At 42.5% G+C, this 20,004-nt stretch overlaps 1 protein-coding gene across 2 annotated transcripts in view; it reads left to right on the top strand.

The window, feature by feature from the left end:
- The first annotated feature begins 2,495 nt into the window (after window positions 1-2,495).
- LOC111867873 overlaps window positions 2,496-20,004 on the top strand; it is an 81,774-nt gene continuing 64,265 nt past the window's right edge. Inside the window, exon 1 of one of the 2 annotated variants that reach the window (XM_033752846.1) lies at window positions 2,496-2,563. The gene's annotated coding sequence lies outside the window, so the exon portion shown is untranslated. Of the gene's footprint in view, window positions 2,564-10,573; window positions 10,843-20,004 lie in introns of those variants that run through there. The other variant, XM_033752845.1, reaches the window with a different exon arrangement.

Genomic DNA, 20,004 nt, shown 5'->3' with positions numbered 1-20,004 from the left:
TGGTTGTGGCCATCTTAGAATCCCTTGCACACAATGGCCACTTTTCCATGGGTCCTCTCTCTGTCTCCTTCGGGTTTGCTTTCCTCCGTATCTAATCGCTTTCTTGTTTGGATTAGTCTTGGACATTTTGAAATGGAAGCGATATGTTCCACCGAAACGTCGGTCTCTCTACGAACTACGCGCCATGACAAATTATTCAAGTGACCTTCATCAGAACTTCACATCCAGTCCTGCATCGTTTAGCGGGGTCCATAATGAAGCCCCGAGGCTGAGGGGGGCCTAATTACCTGTCCTTGTGTTCAATCAAGCCGTGTTTGTGCAACCGTGCGGCTACCAGTTTGCTTGGAGACAGGTACAAATGAACTTGGACACATGAATTTGAATCAGCGGTTCAACACTGAATGCAGAAGGCCTTGCTAATGAGATCTGAGGGTTTCATGACACCATATAGTTTGGTTGGTAGTGCTAGAAGCCACGATAGCTAAATCGGTATAGTTGCTGGTGACAGACAAGGAACTCTGATGGAATTTCTCGCATGAGTAATATATTTCTCTTTTTTACTTTCCAAAGTCTGAAGACCTGCTTTGAGGCCAAGTAGATACCAGGGGCTCTTTCTTTAGATGTAAAGCGGCCAGGGCGTGAAACTGACAACTTCTTTATATCTAATATCGATTTTAAGGCTGCGTACATCTATGACTCCAATCCAAATCGATCTTCAAACAGTTATATCTTTTAAAATTTTCCTCTTTCGTATTATGACGACGTGCAGTCGGGTAGGCCGATATTCTAACATTTTTATTGCTAGTGGGGTGAGACCGCGGCCACTTCTGGCCTATTGTACCAGCACCAGATAATAGGTGAGAGTGATTGTGAAGCAATTAGTGGAATGAAGATTGGCAGGGGAAACCGATACTCGGAGAAAACCTACCCCAGCGCCACCTTGTCCACCACAAATCCCACTTGACCAGACCCAGGATCGAACCCGAGCCGTCGCGGTGGGAAGCCAGCGACTAACCGCTTGAGCTATGGCGCGGCCTTAATCTAATTATAAAGTCTTGTATCCTGGTCTGTGGATATATTACGCCAGAGATCTAAGTGCATTCATAATTAGCTTCACAACTGTCAAGCATGGCGCAGTGTTCACTTCCTATACATAGTCACTACCACGGCCAATAGGGCATAGCTTCTCTTTATTAAGTTTGATGCGTGAGTTTATTTCACGATGATGTGTCTGGATCGTGGTCAGATGAATGATAAAGTCGAAGGGATTTGGCAGGAAGCGACGCTGTCCTAGTCGAGGTACAATCTCCATGGTGTTTACTGGAGGGACTGAGGTAAACCGTGGAAAATTCGCCCAGGATAACAGCTGTCTCAGAGAAACAGTAGATCTGATGGGTCTAGTAGGTATATAATTTGAAGTTTGTTAGGTTTTAAACTTAAATCACGCAAGTATTACTCGTATTCGACATTAACGCACTCCTTTTCTCAATTTCTGTATAATACGGATGATATCTCTTTCCTTTATTGCCCTATTCACAGCAACCTATCCAGCCGCCATCATTTCGGGTGAGCTCAGAGCTTCGTCGGGTTATATTTGTGGTGTTTTAATTTATAATGACTTACGCTTGTCCCGCGTGGGAACTAAGGGCAGACACCCACCTCCTAAAATTGCAGCGCATGTAAAACAAGATTTTGCGCACCATTGGAAATTTTCCAAGGTGCACACCAGACCGCGACTTGAACACGGCTTTCAACTTTCCGTATGTATACAATTATACAGACAAGAAGCAGAAGTCATACAAAATCATGAGAATGAACATGTTCGCGGTATAGGACACGGTGAAGCCAGACACCGAAAATATAAGAGGCTTAAACTTGGCTGTGGTCGAGCTTACGACCGTTCAAATGACTTAAGTTGACTAAGCTCTGTCATAAGTACGGCCCGGATTTTTTTTAAAAAGTGCATATGCGCATATGCAAATGCATATTTTGAGGGGTTTTGGTCGTTACTGCATATTCTAAACGTAAGAGCATATTTCTGCATGTATGTTTGGAATTAAGGATAATTTCAATGTTGTCTAACAAAATCGGTTTTGCCTCTATTATGGACATCCCTTGCCAGTTGCTATTCTCAACTCTGAGTAACGGCACTTTTACTACTTATAATACAAGCAGGTAGCTTGGATATTTCGAAAGGGAGGGGGAGGGATTTTCCTGCATTCCTTTGACCACCACAGCAGACAGTAGAATCAGAGGGTTGGTCTCGAAAGAAGTCTCTTCAGTTAATGTGTTACTCTTTACTTTAATAGTCTACATACAAAAAAATGTTCGTATACTGAAAATGCCTAAAGAAAACTGCAACAGTAGATATTTAAAAATTCGGTGGGTGTCGGGTCATAGTGACTGTTCAACAGACGGTGTCGTCGTGTACTGTCAAGCGTGCGCAAAGGAAGTAAAATGTGAAAAGAAACTTCAACTTCAACAACACTCAAGAACGACTGCACATATTGCGGCAAAGAAGGTGAAGAAGAACAACACATCACAACAACTGCTTCTTACACAGGTCAAACCCAAGTCCTCTGTTAATACATTTTCAGTCAATCTTTGTAAGGCTTTAGTATGCAGCAACATTCCATGGAATACATTAAGCAATCCAGTTCTGCGATCATTTCTGGAGAAATGTTGAGCCATGCGTTCTACTTAGGCTCCGTTCAGCGGTTTCTCTTCCTAACCCCCTTTTTTTTCTTTTCCTCGGAAGTTCTTGTGTCTAGAAAGTTCTTCCGTCCTGGCCTATCATGTGATCCCCCTCCCTCGCCTCTAACTGGTTCTGTTTTTTTTTTTAGACAAGTAAGGTAGAGAGAGAGAGGAACACTCTAGGACGAGAAGTCGGGAAAGGCAGGTAACGAAAAAATTCCTTTTGTGCGTGGCCAGTCAAAATTCGGTTTGGGAGTGTTTCCGTGAAGGTTCGGGACGAGGAATGCCGTATTGGCCTTTTCTGGGGGCTATATTTACATTTTTGCTTGGCAATATTAGGTCTGTATTTTTCTTATATTATATTGTATTCTATTATGTGTTTGCTAGAGAGGAGTAGTAGCTAAACTGGAGTGCTCTAGCTCCGACCCCCTGAGTGGGTGTGTTCACTAATATTGCGCGACGTGAGTGTTTCAAGGTCGCAATAGTGGATCTGGACAGGCCAATGTATTGTACTGTATTCTATTGTATTACTCACATTAAACTTTTGTTACTTAAAAGTTTTAGGGGGCCATTGTAAATACTGCTCTTACATCCCTTAATATCTCGGGAGGTATTAAGAACGCATCAGCAAGAACTAGGAGAAGGTAGCGGCGTCTTCCCCTTGGTAGGAGGAAAGGTAAAGAGGGGAGGGTCAGCTCAATATTCTGTAATTAAAAAATCCCAGATGAATCAACTCTTAAAAAAATTATCTACCTTTGCTGTATGAATCTACTCTGGAGTCAATCCGTTCTGACATTCGAAGGAACTGTGTCTGGATATCGGTGAATGTGACAACCGATTTATGTGGCTGATGGATAACAAATTTCGTAGTTGGTAAGCTATATCCAGACGAACCCGGCAACCCTCATCTTTCTGCTTGCTAAGTACTAGAGAAAACCAACCATAGCACAATAGCAAAATTTGTTAATGACTCTCCGCGACTGCTATGGCAATCTGAAATTGAGAATAATTGTTGTGAGGTGCTTGTATTACTCACAGATGCAGCTTCCTATATGTTGAAAGCAGCAGAGGCCTTACAAGTGTTTTATCCAAATCGTATACACGTAACTTGTTTAGCGCACAGAGTACACCTTATTGCAGGAAAATGGTTTCCAGCTGTTAACGATTTAACTGCAAGTGGGAAAAAACTGTTTCTGAAAGCACCGGCTCGCATCCAGTTCTACAAAGATTGCCTACCTCAGGTTCCTCTGCCACCTGAACCTGTCCTAACTAGGTGGGGGACATGGATATCCGCAGTTTCATTTATCAGGAGAATTTCAATCAAGTAAAAGAAATGGTTACAAAACCTGAAGATGAGTATGCATGTGTCCGTGAAGCAAAAGTGGTGTTTGGAAGTGATACTATTTATCAAGATGTGAATTTTATCCATGCACACTTTTCTACAGTTTCAAAAGCCATTGAGAGCTTAGAATCTTGTAGTGAACTCCTTCACGACTCACTTCAACTCGTTCAGAAAGCAACTTGTTCACTAAATTCCGCTCCAGGCGAAATTGGAGAGACGATAAAATGCGATCTATAAATTGTGTTGAATTCGAACCCAGGACTAAAAAAGATTCAGTTAGTTAGTCAGTACTTGAGTGGAATTAGGGTATCTTTGCCTGATGAATGTTCCGAACCTTCGGCGCCAGTGTATAAATACTGTACAAGCACGTCAGTTGATGTACAAAGATCATTCTCAGCCTATAAACTCATTTTGACGGACAATAGACGCAGTTTGTCTCCAGAAAACACTGAAAGACTTCTAGTTGCCTATTGTGAAGCTACTTTCTGCAGTGAATGATGCATGTAAATAGGTGGGTCTGAATAAAGTGACCTGTTTCTTAAGTGCATATTGTTTTATTTTTGGTGCATATTTTCCCGCTTTTTAGCGCATATTTTAAGAGTTTTTAGCGCATGAAGATCCGGGCCCTAGTCATAAGGTATATAAGTTAGGCGTGATCTTCTTTGCAAAGCCTGTATTGACAGAGGACTTGTTTGTATTGTGCAAAAGGAAAAATGTTCAATAATATGTTATATGTGCGAAATATACTCTTGATGAAATGCCAAGTGAATTTATAAGAGACAAATCCATCTTCTCGTCAGAGAGGATGTTACACAAGGACTTTTACCGCAAGAGTTCAGTTGGAAAAAAAATCTCTGGTCGTGGGACTCAAGGGGCCTGACGCCAAGACGAACTGATTGACGGTAAACCGCCAGTCGTAAAGTAGGTCTGACTCTGATTACATAGAAAGACCGACCCCTCTTTCGTCGAAGAGGAGGCCCCATTTCGTAACACATACACATCTAGGAAAGAATAAAATCTTGTTCGTGGATCTCGTGACGACTGAAACCGGGAATGACTGTGCTGACGAAGCCCAGCAGTAATTTAACCGAATGGCCGAAAGGTACAGTTCTGGGAAGTGAGATGGTGTCTATGGCCAGGGAGAGTTCAGGAACCCAGAGTAAGGGGGACATCCGCTGTTGGTTGCCGCTACCAAGCAATGGCTATTGAAGTCTGAGAAAACTGTATATATGCTGTAGTACAGTAATCCTTGGGGTATGTAACTCAGTGAGACTGTCGTATTTATTTGTAGTTCCATAGTGTAAATGTCTAAAAAATCCGGTTGTCAATCCAATCCCCGTGAAAATATAATCTTGTAGTTTGGTACCTGTAGGCCCCCGGGATATGACACCGTCTGATTTGTTTATTGATTGACATCATATAGTCGCGTAGAATGGTAATTGTCTTGTGGGAAATGACACCGTATATTCTGGTAAGTTTCTACCTGAGATTTTATGGTTTACGATAGCGTGTAATTTGGTTGGTTGGTATCAACGAACGTCTGCTCTGTGACACCGTATAACCTTGTAGAGAGCTAACACGGTGTCACAAACCGTTGTATGACATTGATAAACTTATATCCAACTCATTTTAACACACTCAGCCAATTACGGCAAAAGATGTTGACGTGGTCAGGATTGCTAGTCTGCCATGGTGCGCGGAGAATTTTAAACATATTCGTTCTCTTAATAGACATGCTGTCCTTTGGTAAGTTGTAGAATGTAAATACGTACATCACAGACAGGACAACCTTGTCGGTATTCATGTCGACATACTACGCATGAATAAAAGCTAAAAGAATAACACATCTCTCAATAAGTGGGTCGCCACACTCTCAATATATATTTCTTTAACAGGGGGTTTTTATTTCTCAGCGCTGATTAAAATATTGTCACGTGTCTGGGGTTCCGTGACGAATAATAAGGGTTTCTGAATGAATGACTGGATTTACTAACACATTCATTTACAATTTCCCTTGATCACAATCAATTATAGCGCTATTGCTAATCTACTTACTTCACAAATCACTAGGACACGTTAAGTCTTCTCAGTCATCACTAGTCGTATCCTGGCAACGGATTTATAACAATCTCAATGTAACTATGGCACATATCTATTCTTTCTGCAGGCCAATTCAGTTGTAATTCTTTATACATCTTTAATCCTCATTCTAACTCTTCTGAATTTTCTGAACTAACTCCTCACCTGGAATTTCGTTTTATATAGTTCCGGTGCGGGCCCCAAGGAAAACACCGTCTCTCAACAATTCGTATGGTGTTTACCGCTCCCTTGCCCAGAAGTAAACGTCCTATTTTTCCACGGTACTTCTGCGGGAATGTGTTTAGTGACCCGTTGCCTAGCAATGGGCATGCCGTGGACCATATGGAGAACGATTCTTGTAATACCTTTTCTATTGTTGCGTGCGCGTATTTCGGGTTTTGCCTAGGAATGGGTCTATATGTCACAATACTGTCACGTACGAGTATTATGAAGGTGTCACTATAGACTGGGTTTGGATTTTTTAATGGATTCGTTGACCACTTATACACTCACGATTAGAAACTACGAGCAATTACAGTGTCACTGCTAATCTCCGGGACTCACAGATAACCACAGCATCTTCTTTGCCTTTTTCCAACTTGCTGTGTCTTCAAAAAACATTCCCTGGCAGCGACTTCTAATAGTGTAGATTCTTCAGCTTCACGCGCTCAGGTTCTATCTTCACAGCCTCCCATACAGAACTCAACTATCTCAACTAAATGAGTCTCCCCAGTTCTCTTCCTTATAACCACTTTGCACGGACCGACTGTAAAACACCGTTTCCAACAATAACTTTATTTTTGCATGCGCATTCTTTACTGCCAGAACGTGTTTACCGATCCTTTGCCTTACAAATGAGGTTGTATAACACCGTTGTTTGTTCGCCTACTTCGCAGTCATTGCATAACAACGGTTGTACACGTTAAAATACATTTGTATCCACCCACAGTTTTGGAAAGTCAGTAAGATTTATTATGGGACTTTTCAGTAAACGTAATTGCATATGATGTAACCCATCATTGGCCCTATCACCAATTCACACAATCTGCAGTTCACCAGTCGTTGCCCGGTCACGGCTTTCAGTGGTGGACTTTCCCCTTACTATGTGTTCCCAAAGTATCCCTGTTCCTCGGCATTATCCGAAATGTTACTCAGTAGCCTTATTGCAACCGTTCACAGCCTCCGTCTGTCCAAGCAATTGGTTTTCAGTTCATTTCGAGATAGCGTTACCCGTTCTCTGGCAATGACACCGCTTTCCCCGTCTCATTTATTGCTGCTTACGGTTTCATGTCTTCTCATCCAATTTTATTGTATAGTTCTTGTGTGTTTTTGCGCATTAACCGAATCGAACCAAGAAAAGTGCAATTGAGTCTGACCCAACTGAGAAGATATCGAATCCTGTGCGCCCCACTAGACGCAATCCATTCGCTATGGAGACGAAAATACGTCATAATCAGTTAGTGACGTTGAGCGTTGCGTCATCAAGAGGAAGTTCTTGGATCCCATTTTCTACACCGTTACGATGTGATTTTAAATTATTGTCAGTCTTACAGTGACCTAGAATTCTCAAACTGAAGATAACAAAATAAAATTGCTTACGGAATATTACAGTGTAATTAAAGAAGTTAATTCCACGTATAATGTAACTTTGATTATAACTCTTCTGGAGACTCTACATGAAATTGAAGATGTTATTAAAATGGATCTCAAATTAGTCAGATACGAGGGTGACAGAGGATACGTCTGGCTTAGTACAAGGACTGGCTGTGGGCTGTTGTGCGCACTGTAATGAAATATTACGTTCCATAATAATTTCTGAAAGCTCTTCGACTGACTCTCGGCCAGTAAAGAAGGAAGATAGTTAAACACCCAGGCTACTGTAAGCTAAGGATGTATCGGAAATACATCCAATTAAGATCACTTTCTTCTGGGATGTAACTTCACATAATCTGGTAGCGCTCATACGCTCTCTCTTGAGTTATTTCTTTGCGCCGTGACTGTACGGCAACTTCTCCGACTTTCCTGCTGTGGGTGCAGTCTGAATATCTGGGGTTAATGCCAACGACCGCACGCAAGCCCTCCCTTTACTTGGCTGTGTACAGGTCGAAAGTTAGAGATTACCGGCATTCGGGATGTGTAGCCGTGGGGTCTAGTGAATCGTTAAGTATGTCTCGAAGGGACGTATTCAAAGTCAAAGTCACAGCTACTTTACGACTGGCGGTTTACTGTCAGTTAGATAGTCTTGGCGTCAGGCTCCTTGAGACCCACGACCATAGATTTTTTCAGCTGAACCCTTGCAGTAATAGTCCTTATGTAACATCTTCGCTGTCGAGAAGTCAAAGTCACATTGCGACTGACGGTCGTTCAGTAAGTAAGTCTTGGTGTCGAGCCCCATCTAGGGCTTATGACCAGATATATCTTACTGTTTGACAGTTACGGTCTTGTTCTTGTGGGGCGCCCTCTCTGACGAGAGGACAGGTCTGTCTTTTGTATATGCTGTTGGTCCTTATCAGCGCATTCTTTCTCAGGTCCGAGTCCCTCGAAACTCGAAACCATATTTTACTGTCTCAGATTTCAGACTTCCCTTTCCGTTACTTTCTACGACTCGCAGGATCACAGTGGAGGTATTCTACCGCCCCCTCCACACGGGGGTAGGGACATATTGCCTCCGTGACCTTGCTTATAACATCTCGGAACGGACCACCTAGAAACACCGTCCCTCTATTGCAGTGCAACTGTTGCGTTCCTGTCCGTTTGCGGAGTCATTGCCTAGCAACGACTCGACATGCCGCAAATGACCATCGTTCTTCTAGGGGGTGCTGAAAGTGGAAGTTTGGAGTAGCTAAGAGTGGATGAGAAATGTTTTGGAAGTCAGACGGTAGAAGCAAAGCTTAAATACCCAGACTGTAGCGGCTGGAGGATGTGTAGAATGATGAACGAGATCTGAAAACGTAAATATGGAGGTAAAATGGAAAGGCGTATTTGCTATAGAGGAGACCGAGACTATTAAAGAACCGTGCACACAAGGAGATGTATGAGCATGTGTTATTTCTCTGCACCGTGACAATGCGGCAACTTCTCTAACTCTTCTGCTTGTAGGGCAGTCTGAATGTCGGGGGTTACCGTTAACGGCCGCAATCAAGATTACTGGCCTTTGGGATATGATACCGTGGGGTCTGTTAGATCGTTAATTACATTTCGCAGGGACGTATTGCCTCCATTATCAGGGCGGAATGGGATGAGAATGAGGAGGAAAAGGAGCTGTAGAAATGTCCGTTTCGAGACCACTAGTCCCCGTATCTTCTGTTCGAATTAAATGCTGCATTACGCCTACGCATAAGGTAGTGCAGACTACACACGCTCTCCTGACAATATAACCTCTCTCACGTAATAAAAACTTCAAATCTCATATAGACCACAAATGTTTACTGAATGGAGCGGATCTGTGTGTAACTGGCGGGGAGCAGACGATATAGCAGATCCAATTTTGTTACACAGTTCCAGATGGCAGCACTATCATAGCTTCTACACACTTCCTACTTTTTTTTCTTTCCGGTCACAGTTTGAATATCAGTGAACCTTCAGTTTTTTTCAGCTGCAGCCAAAAGACAGATGAGAGCGGGACGTGATCATCCCATTGCAATTCAGCAGTAGCATTCATTTGTCCACAACACGTGTAGCGTTACATTCCCAGAATTCCGCTTCAACACTGGAGCCTGAACAAGCTACAGTTGCGAGTAAGGGGTGGAGTTACAAGCTTTATAATTGCTCTAGTTTATATCGGGAGCATGAGCATGGCGTGCATACAATTCCCAATTGCCAGCCTTCCAATTATGCATGTCTCGCTGGATTTCAAGTCTATTTATTACGAATGTAATCCCATTGAGAAGAAGATAAAATACAAGACAGAGATAGAGATACATGACGCACTCATGGAGCTGAGCCCTTCTTGAGAAGCCGCCAATTTTTTTTTTAATCTCTCTCTACAAATTTGTCCGAAAATCTATTTTCGCTCTCACAAATATTTATCGATCTACGTTCTCGTTCGTGCAAAGTATCCGTTATTTTTGCACAGATTTTAATTTGTTCAAAGGTAATACTAAAATTTATACGAATCCATTCGGTGCCTCTCAAGTTACTAGGCTATTAGGTCCATATTTGCAGTTTTCTCAATGCTAACTCGCCAAAAAGACTGTCGCTGTGTTCAGACCAATTAATTTTTCCTGTACTCGATTGGCAGGTCACCAAATGCTTTTCCTCACCCACTCGATCCGAGCTGATCTCTCTCTGTACGCAGGAATGGAAGTAGCTGCCAGTACATGCCTTTATGAGTGTCCCTCTTTGGCAGGTATCCAGCATTCATTTTGTCGCTGTTCTCCGTCCTGTTCTAGCTCACTGTTCACTCCTTTCTTGTTAGTGATCTCGTGGTCGTCTCGCAATGTTGCCATATACGTTCGATTACACCAGCCGAGCCCGGACTGCACATTGCAGGCATGTACTACAGTCAGAGAGCGATCTCTGTGGCCGTGATTTCTCGTATATCGATTCTAATACTCGTGGCCGTTCGTGGTTAGGCCTGTGTGAATGCTGTGACTGTGACCCGCTCCTGACGCGGTTTAGAATTGTGAACTGAACCTTGCAGTCGGTGTTGAATGCAGCAGAATCTGGGCTTGTGTTTCACCACGTGTGCTGAATACTACGTAACCTTCTCTTCTGTCCAACATTCGGTAAGACACAACACGTGTTGTAGTGTTTATCTGAAATACCCGTTAGGTTTTTAGGGGGTTATAAAAGACACTGCGTTGTGTGTGTGTGTGTGTGCGCGCGTGTGTTTTGTATTGCGCAGGCGTACATGTATTAACTGCACAACGCTTCAGATTTGGAACATGTAATGCACGGAGCTTAGATAGGATAGGTTCGTTGGTAACCGTCGCTAAATATTATTAGAATGATCATGAGGAGAATGAAAGGGGCTGGGTATGTACTGCGCGTGGGAAACAACAGATAAGTGCTACAAGTTTTGTGTAGTAAAACACTGATTATTAGGGAGACCTAGCTATAAATGACAGGATAATATTAAAACGGATGTTAAAGAATTGGGAATGGATTTATCTGGCCCAGAACACGGACCATTGACGGTATTTTGTTAATATGGTAATGAACTTGGTGTTTCTTTAAAATGTTAGGAATTTCTTGAGTAGTTGAACAAACTGTTAGATTCCAAGGAAAAGTTATTTTTGTAGTTATTTATTGCCGCACACCACAAGAATTTTAACTTTTTTCTTTTTAGAGCCGGGATAGCTCAGTCAGTATAGCAGCTGGTTACGGGCTGGACAACAGAGGGTTCGGAGTTCAATTCCCGATAAGGTGAGGAACTTGAAGCTTCACCACCGCAAAGTATTAGCCTCCTTTATTTTCTGTGTCTGGCTTCGCCTTGTCGTATACCGCGAACATGTTCATTCTCATGATTTTGTAAGACTTCTGCTTTTTCCTGCACAGTTTTGTTATATAATCGTATACATACGGAAGGTTGAAAGCTGTGTGGAAATCGTGAACCATGGTTCTGACAGATTTTAATGTATTTAGCAACCAAATATTTTCGATTCAGGAACGATCGATTTCGTTTCCAAGGTGACTTAATCAAGGTCAGTTGTATATGAGAAAGAAAACAGCAGCGTTTTATCAACGGGTTCTAAAATGTAGAAATTAACTTTTCGTTAATATTTGTCTTTGTGTCATTTGACTGGTTGAAGTGTTTTATGACCACAGTGTACGTAACTGTAATAGAATTAATTTATTTATGTCACGCTGGTGCATTCTCAGAGTGGTTAGGTTGGCAGCCCGCGGGGGATCTCCACAGTTGACTTCATTACGAGACTTGCGTGCTGGGATATGGCGCTACCGCGCAGTCCTTAATTGGTTTTGTAACGAAGGAAGCTATTGAGAGCTGTTCTCATAAAAGGAGAGCGTTATGAAAGCGGTAACTCACACTCCTGCAGCAAAAAGTTTACAACTGATTTGAATGATTTTCTCCAACTTATCTGTGGCTTTCGGGGCAAGAATTGTGATTGTTGACACAAATGTTAGGAAATGAGCTCATGCTAATACAAGAGTGGCCATATATATATCATAATGTAGGTTATATACGGACATTTTCAAAGTTTAACCGAAATATAATGTACGTTATGTAGTGTGATGCTCTCTCAAAAGATGGTGCTACTCACATTAATGCCAGAGTCACCTTACCCAATGGCAGATCAGTAAACAAAAACGTGACGGTGGAACGGTTATTGTTCGTGCAGAGCACGATAATTACAATTTCTGGGCCGCTCTCATGTAAATATTACTTATTGAGGGCGTGTTTGTTTTTTTGATAACCTGAGTATTCGTGAGATATACTGACTGCAACAGCGTGTGAAATGGGAGGCTCTTTCTTGCACACCCAGTTTCCTACGCAGTCTGAGACTGTGCAGTTAAAACTGGGAAAGAAGCTGCGAAGTCTCAAACTGCGCAATTTTCTACACATAGGTGTACAAGAAAATCAAGGAATTTCGCTCTGTTAACTATTAATATTGGCCACTTCACTATCGTTGAAAATTTTGTCCTGACATCCACTGAGGAATTTGTATGGACGTCGCTATCACTACTTTTCTGGAGGGAAAATTAATCCAGACTCGTAAGAAAACAAATTAGTTTACATCTGTATCACAATTTGCTTCTCCGTCAACTGTTTTTACTTTGGCGACAAACACTACATAATCCTCCACTTTCTTGACTCAATAGCTGCAACCTTTTGACTCCGCCTTCCAGACGCATTTCAGACACCGAAATAACTCAACGAGTTCTATAAGAAACTCCTCTGATCGGTTAGCCATGATTAAAAACTGACAAAGTTACAACAGTGACAATTGTAGCAGAAAAATACAGTAAACTCATATTAATTCGGTTAGAGTTAGTCCGGATAGAAATAACAAATATGAAAAATGCTGCTCACAGTTTATTTATTTATTTATTTATTAAGCAATCAGAATCTACAATTCTATAAGCTAGTTTGCTGGCGTAAGAGCTGTGATGCTCTCTAATGACGTGGTGAGTCCCTTCCCCAGTGGGAGGTTCCTCATTAGTTTTCTTTTAGGTCAGCTGGCCAGTGTCTTCGGAGTCTTCGATTGTGCTGCGGTTCAACGAGTGGCTGTAGGATGTCGTTTGGGTGATTTGCTAGTTTGTTGTCGTGTGAGGTACTTTTTTCTCTGATGACGTCCTTGATGCATGGTATATTTAGGTCTGTATGTAACGTTTGGTTGTTTACATACCAGGGTGTATTTGTTATAATTCGAAGTATTTTTGATTGGCTTCTCTGGATTATTGATATATTTGATTTGCTGGCACAACCCCAAGAGCTCAATTCCGTAAGCCCAGATTGGTTTGATTATTATCTTATAAAGCAGGACTTTGATTTCTATGGATAGGGTGCATCTTCTTCCAATTAACCGGTTTAGCTCCTTGGTTTTTAAGTCTATCTGTTTGCATTTTTTGATTACGTGGTCTTTCCAAGTGAGTCTACTATCCATATGGATTCCGAGATATTTAACGCTTGGAGACTGTGAGATATTGTTATTATACAGTCTTACTTGTGGGCAATGCTCTCGCCTTAACATGAAATTCACTTTGACAGATTTAGTCTCGTTTATTTTTATTTTCCATTTCTGCTCACAGTTGAATACATGTACTTTACGTGTAAAATAAAGGTGTCATTTAGGAAGGCAGATGAGTCAATTGTCTGTTCAGACAAAATTTGAGACAGTTTCTTCAAACCTTCATCACTACGTTAAAAAATAAGCACAACTTTTGATGCTTCTATTGGTGAATAAATGTATCGACATTTTATAGATTTTAAATAAAGGCTCTACAGTGGTATTTTTTATTTATTTATTTTCATCAGCACTGCTAATGCCATCCCTGGGGGAACGCGGTAGCGTAGTTGGTTGAGCCACTATGCTACAAGCCAGAATGTCGCGGGTTCAAATCCCTATGAGGTCATTGGATTTTTCAATTGACTTAATCCTTACAGGCGCACCATGGCCCTGCAGTCGACTCAGCCTCTAACAGAAATGAATATCAGGATTCTTCCGGGGGGTAAAGGGGGTGGCCAGCGCGTAAGGCTGACAACCTCACCGCCATCTGTGAGCCGACTGTCTAGAAAATGTAGGAACCTCGACGTCTCACAGCCCAATAGGCCTTTACAGCCTGTTACAGGTATAGCTTTACCATTTACCTACTTATATCATTAAATTTTCCATATGTTCTGTGTTTCTTTTTCTTTTGGGGATACATTTGTTTTCACCACTCAGGATTATATTGTGACTAGTTATCTTACGTCCATCGCCGCGCAACGGCTACAATGGAAATTGTGGAGATCCCACAGCGACGAATTGCCATTGACTAACAACGGATGAGACGAAACACGTTACCAGTATATAAAGAGCGTTCCCGAAGCAACGGATTGCCGAACACGTGAGATCGAACCTTGGCGAATGGTGTCTCATATCCGATCTGCATAACACCTACATAAGCCTTCTAGCAACGCCGTTGGAACCACATATAAGGAGTTAGAGGTGGGACTGCAGAGCAACCCCTTGTGGAGGCGGGGTCGAACACTTCCACCGTGACCCTGCCGGTCGTAGGAGACGACGAAAAGGGAAGTCTCAATTCTGAGACAGTAAAATATGGTAGTGAGTCCCAAGGGTCTCGGACCCGAGTAAGACTGCGCTGGCAAGGACCAGCAGCATATACAAAAGACAGACCCGTCCTCTTGTCAGAGAAGGCGCCCCACAGAAACAAGACCGTAACTGTCAAACGATAATAATTAATATCTGGTCATGAGCCCCAAATGGGGCTCGACACCAAGACTTACTGACTGACTGACCGTCAGTCTCAATGTGACTTTGACTTTAACTTGAGTTGGAACCTAGCCTTCATACAGCACAGTTGGAACCTAGTCGAGACGCCGCAGAGGTCACGTGATACCACAAGCGATAATAACTACATGGTGTGTAAGTGTGAGTGTCCAATAAAGAGGCGCTAAATCCGAGACCCATGTGAAGTTGTTTGTCGCGTGACATACCCAACACGTGACAATATCTTAATCCGGATAACCCCTTCCCCTATTACTCCGGATTATCGAGGATTTAGTGTACTGTCTTAACAATAGAAATCGTGAGTACAACTGAGTTAATTCACGGGGCGGTTGTACTGTGTTAAGCAAACTTCATTCGGCCCCCAAGTCTGAACTGAACACTCCACAAGTTTCTCCCCATGCGTACAGTTGGGCTGCACATTTAGAACTGTGTGTATACAAAATCCGAAGTTGCTGAGTGCCCCCAAGCGGATGTGTTAGCAACTCTAAAGTGGTCTAACAGGCGATAAAAAGAGAAAAGAAAACAGCAATAAATATCTTGTTAAATGTGCTAATAAAACACGCTTTCTGTGGGCCAGGGTAAATCTTAAAACAAGAGAGGATAAGAAGGCGTAAACAGGGGAATAAATTCATGTCAATTGAATAAACATGTCTGCCTCTATATGCCACATTGTGGGACAATTTGTGATGACACCCATCCCTGGTCCCTGCCAACGTTTCTGAGGCACCTGCTGCCTCCATCTTCACTACGTAGGCCGCCCCACAGTTCAAGCAGTTAGTCGCTGGCTTCCCAGCGCGCCGGCCCGGGTTCCAACCCTGGTCTGGTCAAACAGGATTTGTGGTGGACAAAGAGGCGCTGGGGCAGGTTCTCTCCGAGTACTTCGGTTTCCCCTGCCAATCTTCATTCCACCAATTGCTCCACAATCACTCTCACCTGTCATCTGGGGCTGGTACAATAGGCCAGAAGTGGCCGCAGTGCAAGGGACTTAGTCCCAGTCCACTAGCAATAAAAATAAATAGTGTTACATAAGTGGAGCGGGACACCGGTCGCCATCTTTGCTCTTGTGGGGGACCTCGCTGCCTGCGCATATGGATAAAAAGCGTAAGAAGGGGGATGGAAACTTGGAAGAGTAAAATGGAACATTAAATTATTGAAAACTTAATATGTCTGAGAGGAGTTGGGAAATGATTAAAGTATTAGAATTCAAGACGTGGAACACGAAACAAGAAAGTCCGAGAACAACTGACAGCGCCTGTTTCCATTTTCGGTTCTACATATCCGTTCTCCTAATCTCTTTCTTCTTATTATTCCAACGCCATGATGGATTATGTTTCCTCGCCTGTACTCATTAAGAATTAATTAATTCCGATGTCTGAATATTGCATAATGAGGAGCTTCATAACTTGTACTCTTCTGCAAGTATAATTAGAACGATCAGTGTAACATGACAGTGGAGAAGAGGAATGTAGTATATTGGTGGGAAATCCAGAAGGAAAGAGACCACTAGGAAGACCAAGACGTCGGTGGGTTGATAATATTAAAATGGATCTTAGGTAGGATGGCGGCATGTATTATAAAGAATTTAGATAGGAACTATAGAAATAGGAACATCTACATTCTATCTTACAGCCAGGCTGCACTTAAAGCACTTGACAAACACCAGATCAACTCAAAATTGGTCTGGGATTGCCACCAAACCCTCATGGAACTGGCCAAACATAACAGGGTACAACTGATATGGGTGCCGGGGCATGAGGGTATTGCTGGAAATGAAGCAGCAGACCAATTAGTTATGATTGGAGTTGAACATCCGTTCATAGGACCTGAACCAGCCTGTGACATCTCTATGGGAGTTGCCAGACAGGCAATCGGGGACTGGACTAACATAAAACATAAGAAATACTGGGAATCCTTAACTGGACTCGGGCAAGCAAAGGGACTCATACGAGGACCTTCTGCTACGAGGGCGAAGGAACTGTTGAAGTTAAACAGGAACCAGCTACGATGGGTGGTAGGACTACTTACAGGACACTGTCACCTCGAAGGACACGTCTTCAAAATGACTAAGTGATAGTCCCACTTGTGAGAGGTGTCAAGAAGAAAATGAAACAGCCACACATATCCTGTGCGAATGTGAGGCCTTAGCTTATTTAAGATTACGTCACTTGGGTCAATACTTTATGGAACCAAGTGACTATTTCGACGTTCCCACGTACAAAATCCTACGCTTCATTCGAAGAACCAGGATTGCTGAGGGGATAATCAAAAGGGGAAGCACAACAGATCACTGTGGTCGCGGTGTAAGGGCCACGAGGGCCCACTCCTTATACATCATTCATAGATATGATGGGATGATATGGACTTGATTCATCTGGTTCAGGATAGGGATCAGTGGAGGTCTCTTGTGAACACGGTAATGAATCTTCGGGTTCTGTAAAATACTGGGAAGTTCTTGAGTAACTGCAAAATTGGCGGTTTCTCAAGAGTGGCTTATCTCCATGGAGTTAGTTACAGATTTGAATCTTATAGACAGTCTGTATGACTTCCCGGCCAAGGGAATCAGGCCGTTACCTACACAGGACAACAAAGACACATAGAATAGTCGCGTATATCGAACGGGATTCGAACACACGATTCCAATATTTGAGCAGGAGCAGAACATACCGCAAGGCCATTGTGTTCGGCCGTCTCTTACACTCCTATTGATATTTGCTTGAGAAGAGCTTATTAACGAGCAGACTGGTGTAACGGTATAGTCGGAGAGTGTTGGGTTCGAGCCTCGACGGGAGCACCGCGACCTTCGGAGAGATTTCTCGGTTTTTCTAGGCAGTTGCCTGGATAACACCTTCATTATGCCACAGTCGCTGTCTTTCCGATCATTTGCAATCCATTCTCTAATCATCCGAACACTCGACAAAGCCTGAAGGTCGCGGGTTCGATTTTCGATTAAGTCATCAGATTTTTTCAATTGACCTAGTCCTTCCAGCCACACTATATCCCTGGGGTCGACTCACCCTCTATAGAAATGAGTACCATGAATCTTCCGGGGGGGTAAAGTACGGCCGGCCCATAAATCTGAGAACCTCACTGCCATCTGTGAGCCGATTGTCTAGAAAATGTGGGAGCTTCGACGTCTCACAACTCTATGGACCTTCACTGTCTGTTACAGGGATAGCTTTACCTTTATTTAAATTTTACAGTCTATATCTGACAGCATCATACAGTGAGCCACGAAAGAAACTGATTATTTAAGCACAGTTTGCGTCCAAGTTGCAATTTTGTAGGGTATAAAATGAAAAATTTGCACCATCGCCTCGTTTCGAATTGTTTGCTTGAAACTATATCTCTCATGTATTGTATAGAGACCTGTATCATCTATCTCTGTGCCACACTTCACGTGCGTGTCACCATCAAAGGGAGGGTTAAAGAGAAATTTCGTATGGCCGGGTGTCTTGTTATTTCATATTCTGGAAGATGAATTATCCGAGCAAAGAATTCCTATTTTCCGAAGATCTATTACCATATATCATTTTAGTATCCCAATTAATCCCTGTTAGTTACTAGCCCTTTTACATGCAACTTGCTTTTTTAAACCATCCAAAATGTTAAAACCTCTTTAACAGCACACTACATGTTTCGACCAACATTGGTGATCTTCAGGTTTCTCTAAAATTGCTGATGGAACTTCTGTGTTTCCGTCCGTAAGTTCAATTTTTGGGTTATGCCCTCGTCTGTGCGTCCGTGTGTTCAGTGTTGATCGCTAGTTCCTCTTGTGCCGTGTGCATCTTCTATGAATACACCAGTCATATAAAAAAGTGAAGCTCTCCCTGTAACAGGCTATGGAGGCCCATAGGCTTGTGAGACGACGAGGTTCCCACATTTTGTAGACAGTCGGCTCACAGATAGTGGTGAAGTTGTCAGCCTTACACTCCGGCCGGCCGCCATTTACCCCTAGGAAGATTCCTAGTACTCATTTCTGTTAGAAGCTGAGTGGACTCCAGGGCCATAGTGCGGCTGGAAGGTTTGAGTTGTGTCCTGGCTAAGATACAGCGACAGTTCTGAAATACGAGTATAGAGCATTGCCGCTATACCAGTCTGCTCGGGCAAACATCGCTCCCCCTCCCCCTTCTTTTAAGAAACTAGGTTAGAAATGAGAGGGAGAACAAAAATATAGAAAAACTTAAAACCGTAATACAGCAATACCTCGCATAGTCCGATTAGAAAATTTCAAAACAAACTAAATTTTAATTCAGCAAAATAAAAATAAATTCAAAAAAATTAGTACGCAAAATTATTTTTAATACATAAATGATCGGTTCTTTCCCTTTATGCAGTCAAGTCTCTTTTTGTGAGGTTTATTTTTATGTGGTTTTAAGTAATGCGATACGATACATTTTTCAATTCTTTCTGGGGTTCCCCGTTATGTATGTATGTACCTATGCTTGGGTCGTTGGTTCTTGAGCTCTGACAGCTCTCGCTAGAGGAGGTGGGGACAGCACTACTTTAACGGAATTCTGGAAGAGCCACAACATCAGAAACGGTACCGAAAATAGAGGCGAAGCATGGCATGAATTAACGGCAAGCAATATGAGGGCAGTATGGAAACATATCATACCTCATTGTGCAAATGATTTCATTGGTTTTGAAACTCACTTTGCTGAAGTCACTAATAACATAATGCAAACTGGACAGCAACTTGGTTTCAATGAGTTAGATTCCATCAACGTAATTGAGTGCATCAAATCGAACACTAATGAACTAGATATGAAACACTTATTAACATAGATGAACAACGGGAGGGCAACTTAGACAAAGACGACTGTGTTGAAGTGCCTGCACGAGAATTAACAGCTGAACAACTGTCAAAAATTATTGGAATGGTTGAAATCTTATCAGAGCATAATGTAACGTGTTTGGAATCCAGAAGAGTTACTTCCGTGGAAACGCTAGAACAGGCCGTTGCCTAGGAAGTAA

Source organism: Cryptotermes secundus, unplaced genomic scaffold, assembly GCF_002891405.2.
Source record: "Cryptotermes secundus unplaced genomic scaffold, Csec_1.0 scaffold91, whole genome shotgun sequence".
NCBI classification, from domain to species: domain Eukaryota; kingdom Metazoa; phylum Arthropoda; class Insecta; order Blattodea; family Kalotermitidae; genus Cryptotermes; species Cryptotermes secundus.
Note: the sequence above shows the minus strand (reverse complement) of the source record. Positions and strands in the feature narration are given on the sequence as shown.